We start from the raw sequence: 5,051 nt of genomic DNA, 5'->3' as shown, positions 1-5,051 counted from the left end.
ACCGTATAATCGAAAGAAAGGAAGAAAGAAAAGGGGTAGAGAGAGAGAGAGGGAGAGAGGGAGGGCCGAGGAGAACCGGGCTATACGCCGGTGCGTTTAACATTATAATTGTCTCGCGCCTCGGAACAGTCGCGCGCTTCTTCGCCGGCACGTGAAACACGCGGAGAGGCTCCGGGAAGCCGGCCGAAGCCGATCGTGAAACGCGCGCGCGAGTCGACTCGTCAAGATTTTAGTGCACTTTCTGTATTCGTCGTGTAAACAGGCCGGGCACATCTCGGTCGTTCCCACGAGCCTGGACGAGCCTCCTCGTGTTCCTCGTGCGCGTGTTCACGGATCGGCGATTGCACCGGCAGGTCCTTCGCGTTATCATCGTCGACGATTCCTCGGACCCTTGCGACTTTTCTGCTGCCGATTCCTTGGACAATGGCATACTAACACTGCCGGCGATTTCTTCGACTCTCTCGATCTACCAGCAATTCCTTGGATTATCACGGCGGCATCCGCTCGCGACTTCTTGAACTCTCGCGGTGACATCATCAGTGATTTCTTCGACTCTGGTGTTAACCGGCGATTCCTCCAGTTCTCGCGTTGACATCTACCGGCAATTCCTCGGACTGTAGCGTGTACATCTCCTGGCGATTCGCTGGCAATTCCTTCGATACCGAACATCCACCGGCGATAATATACGCCGGCAATTCCTTGGACTCACGCGGTGACATCAGAAATTCTTTGTGCTAGCACGTTGACATCATCGGCTATTCTTTGAGTTCTTACAATTTCCATTGGCAATTCCTTGGACCCTTCCGATTACCATTGTTCAGGTTCTGACTAAAAGAAAAGGAATTTTAGTTTCAATACTTTCAAATGAGCCTAACTACATAAGTTACGAAGAAAAATTTGTCCTTATATCTGTGGCTACAAGGAAAAGCATTCACAATTCCAAAAAATTCAAGTGATTAATTGAACTGCGGTCTAAAATACGGTCCAAGCATTTAGGATGATTTCTCATCACCCGCCGAAACGAGTCCCGGCGAACAAAGGGCTTTAAAGAGAGGCCGACTCGAGCAGCCGTATCGTTTAGCCCCGGCGATCGATCGCGGTCCTCCGCCTTATCAATCAGCTCGCCGCGCGCGTCTCCCGGGAGCACGATTCCGCCGCGGTTTTCATTCCGCAGCCTGTTTTCATTTCGCGCGGCGTTGCCCGGAAAAGCTGGCCGGTGCGGCCCGGGTTCCGCACACCGCCCCTAATCCAATTGGAAGTTTTCCGCTTTTGTAGCGCTGCGAAACCCTAAGAATCGCGCTGCCGCTGATCCGACGGGGTATTGAGACCGACGATCGAGACGATCGATCGCGATCGAGATCATTCCGCTGGTATCGCGTCGGACGGCGACGCGCCGCGCATACGGTATTCGCGTTCGTCCGCGCGGCCGTTCGTGTTTCCCTGTCGGAGGAATCGCCGGAGGAATCATCACAGAAATCGCCGGAGAACGGGCCGGAGTTCTTCTCAACGGAGCACGCGATCGTCGGGCGACAACTCGCTTTCGGCTTTGGGAGCCCAGCGTTTCGGCCGAAGTAGAATCGGCGGATATCTCGTGGCGGCCGGGACTCCCCTCGCGGAATTTTCGCGGTTCGCTTGACTTTTTTGCGATATCTATTTTCGGGTCGGTGTGCTCGCGAACGGGCGGCCCCAGTCCGCGAGGAGAAAAAGTTCGATACGCTGCCTCATGATCGAAATGGAAACGCCGGCCGTGGTCTTCGTCCCGCAGAACACACGTAAGCGCGTGGTCTTCTTTCGTGTCACTCGTTTAATTGCCCGGGAATCGAACTGTGGTCGCTCCGGAAATGTACGGCAAGCTTTCGTCCGATAGACGAGTGTGTCCGTGCTCGATCTGAAAGCGAAGGCTTGGGTTAACACGTCGATGATCAGTTTACGAATTCGCTCGTCTGCTCGGACATCGTTGAAATTTCCGGCCGACAATGTTGTTAACGCAGTATGTGCGGGAAAGGTATTTATACCATTTGAAACGATTTAATCTTTTCTCAGTGTCGTTATATTGTCGAAAGAATCCCTCTGCGAAATTCTAAAAATTCTGGTAGTATAATTGCTGTCAAAATCTTACGTTGAATTTTGCAAATCTTTTCGATCTATGACCCGCAGATAATGTGTTAACGCTAGATTTATATAATTATCAAAATGCGATCATTTTAGCCGAGGTGCGTTCGAGAAACTGTCGCATCGAATTTTTCGGGCTATGCTAATTCCCTTCCGTTCGCTCGAGCGGAATAATGAAACGGTGCTGCGTGACCGAGAAGTTGATTAATTGATTTCTTGAAACGGTTTCGTCGCGCGCGCGAGAAACGAACTTATCGCAGGAATAAAACGATTGTGTCTTGCCTACGTAACTCGGCTATCAATCGTAACGGATGGAGGAACGCTGGAAGAGATGAATCCTCGTTGCAGCCGTTGTTTCTGTATCCGTGGGGTGCGCCGCGGTTTAATAGATATTTTAAAGCATTTTAATTGATCGATGCCCGAGCAATTGCTTTCACGTGGCCCGCGAGATAACGCTGTTGCCGGCGTAGCGCTTGGAACGTTTAATAACGATTCGGCGTAATCGCGGCACGATCTCCTAAGCTGACTTAACGTTCCGCCTCGGGCCAACGGCATTTCCGCGGAATCGAGCAAACACAATTTATCGGTGTTTGTCTCCTATCGGAACGACTGAACGAACGAGAGAGGGGGTCGCGAGACGCGGTGCATTATCGGTGTTTCGATTAAATCGCTCGGCCCCGGGGCAACATTTCAGACGCGCCTTTTAATTGGATCGTCGCGGTTCATTACAGGCTCGCGAAACGAGAGCGCGGGCTTCGAAAGATACATTTAATGGGCATCGATTCGCCGGCCCGGACACAGCTCTGTATTCCTCTTTTTTTTTTAAGTCTTTGAAAATCTTGCTGCCGGAACGGCACGGGATCGTCACCTTGCCGGAATAACAATCGCCTCGACTCATTTGGCGGCGTGACCCCGTTTCCAGCCGAGATCGAAAGACATCTGTCACGCTAACGGAATCGTTTTTCCACGGCTTCTGGCCGCTTATCGATTTCGCCCGCGGAACCGGCACGTATTAACCTGTTAACTGCCCCCCCGGACGAGTCAACTCGTCTTTCTTCCTCTTCCGCGTCTTCTCGAGCTTCTTCGATTTCTTCGAGCGTTCCTCCCTTTCACGTATCAAGCAGCTTCGTATGTATCTCGTGCTTCGTCTCTTCTGGATACCTATCGCAGAAAAATTTTAATTAGAAAATTGAAACTTGAACGTTTTTTTAAAAGTAGACAGATTCTAGAGCTGTTAGTTTTACGGTAAATCTTAATGAGATACGTGAAGAACGAGATTAATTGTTTGGAACTAGATGGTAAAATAACTCTGTCTATACTCTGGGTCCAAATACCGTAATAATAATCCTTTATGATCTGCTCACTAGCAAACTTTATTTATTCAAACACATATACGTACCGTATCGTGCTTATTATAACCGTGCGATCGGCGCGCGAAATTTACGACCGTGAATTCCTACAATAAAGCGTTTCGCGATGATCGGAAAGCGACCTCGGCAACCCAAACACAATCGTCCCAGTTACCAGAACAGACAGCCCGCTAAATTTATCCAAAGAATCTGCGGGCACCGCTGAATTATTAACACCGCGGCGGCCGTATCTTTGCGAAACGATCGCCCGATTGCCGCCGGGCTTAATAATTGGCACACCGGGGGTTAATAATTGAGCAGCGATGAGCTACGAATCGGGACTAATTAAAATCAATCTCGATCCTTCGCCCGGCGTGCCTCTCCCATTCCGTTCTTATCCTTGCTCCTGTTATCATCCTTCCTCTCCTCCTCCTCCCCGTTCTGTTTCCGGTTTCGCGCGGATGTTGGACGGCCGCACGCAACACGATAATCTGTTCAACGACAACGACGACGACAACAACGACGACGATCACCACGCCGATGACGACAACGTCACGTCGGCGACGGCCGCGTCGGACACCACGGCAGCGGTAAGTCTCTGATAAGGCTAGTCACATTCCAATTGCCGAGCGACACGCGTGCCATAGCGCCCAGCGAACCGTGATCGCAATAATAAAATCGCGAACGCTCGTCCGATCACCGTCGCCGATCCACGAGCGCAGCCCGAAATCGTTCCCATTGTTACTCTCCGACTGGTCGGTGCCAAGTACGCCGAAATCGGTATCCGCGGTATTTAGTTTCCATCGGCGGCGTACGAGCTCCGCGGCCGAGTCCTCGATCGTTTTCCGGAAGCGGGAAAAGTGATCCGCTGATTTGCTGGAACGCTGCTAGCCTCGATATGACAATCGGGCTGCGGTTCGTCCTCGGATGGGCGTTTCCTACGCGCGACGCCGGAAGTCTCGGAGCCTAGATTCTTTTAACCTGTTCACTGGGTAAACTAGTCGCTATTGTTTGCTGGCAATTGCTGCGATAATGCCGACTGGACCCAGGAAAGTGAGTGCTCGATCTTCCCTTGTGCGGCGAAATCGGTTTAGATTCGGGATTTTCTTTCATTGAATTCTCGTTTTGGAATCGCAGGCTGGCCAAAAGTTTAAAAAGCACCAGCTACTTCGAAACATAGATGAATTTCCAAAGGATGATCCCGCGGTGATCATGATTGCGGCCATTTTAGTTATCTAGAATATAGAAAACCGTATAAGAAAACTTTTACGCTTAAATATACTCGTCACAACTTGCTTGGTAACAAACAAAAAAACGAGCGATCAGTAAGGAGCACAGAGGAAAATTAACTCGTCGCGGCCAGTGGACAGGCTAAAGAGTAATCGACGCCTCGGCGATTGTTTTTCTGACGCATTTAATAGTTTGGTAGCATTCTTGGAAAACGATCGGCGACCAATGATTCACGGATACGACGAGCGGTCGCGCGACTGACTCAGGTGTTGAGCGCGTAAAGTGTAATTTTTAACATCGGAAGGATCATCCGGAAAGTGGGAGCGTGATAAGAGCGATAATCGCTTCGGGTGTTGCAAT

The 5,051-nt window shown here is 50.6% G+C and overlaps 1 long non-coding RNA gene across 2 annotated transcripts; it reads right to left on the bottom strand.

Annotated features, from left to right (window-relative positions):
* Positions 1-6: 6 nt before the first annotated feature.
* LOC144477431 (uncharacterized) lies at positions 7-4,913 on the bottom strand. Of its 2 annotated transcripts, XR_013495198.1 has the most exons (4): positions 3,512-4,913; positions 2,981-3,273; positions 1,721-1,888; positions 7-828 (listed from the first exon to the last, which is right to left on the bottom strand). It is a non-coding gene; the product is annotated as an uncharacterized LOC144477431 (long non-coding RNA). The 2 variants fall into 2 exon arrangements; XR_013495197.1 differs by having other exon boundaries at positions 1,721-3,273; positions 3,512-4,126.
* Between the last annotated feature and the right edge of the window lie 138 nt (positions 4,914-5,051).

The sequence above is a fragment of the Augochlora pura genome, unplaced genomic scaffold (assembly GCF_028453695.1).
Source record: "Augochlora pura isolate Apur16 unplaced genomic scaffold, APUR_v2.2.1 APUR_unplaced_1014, whole genome shotgun sequence".
NCBI classification, from domain to species: Eukaryota; Metazoa; Arthropoda; class Insecta; order Hymenoptera; family Halictidae; genus Augochlora; species Augochlora pura.
The sequence above is the reverse complement of the archived record's forward strand: the minus strand, read 5'-3'. Positions and strand labels throughout refer to the sequence as shown.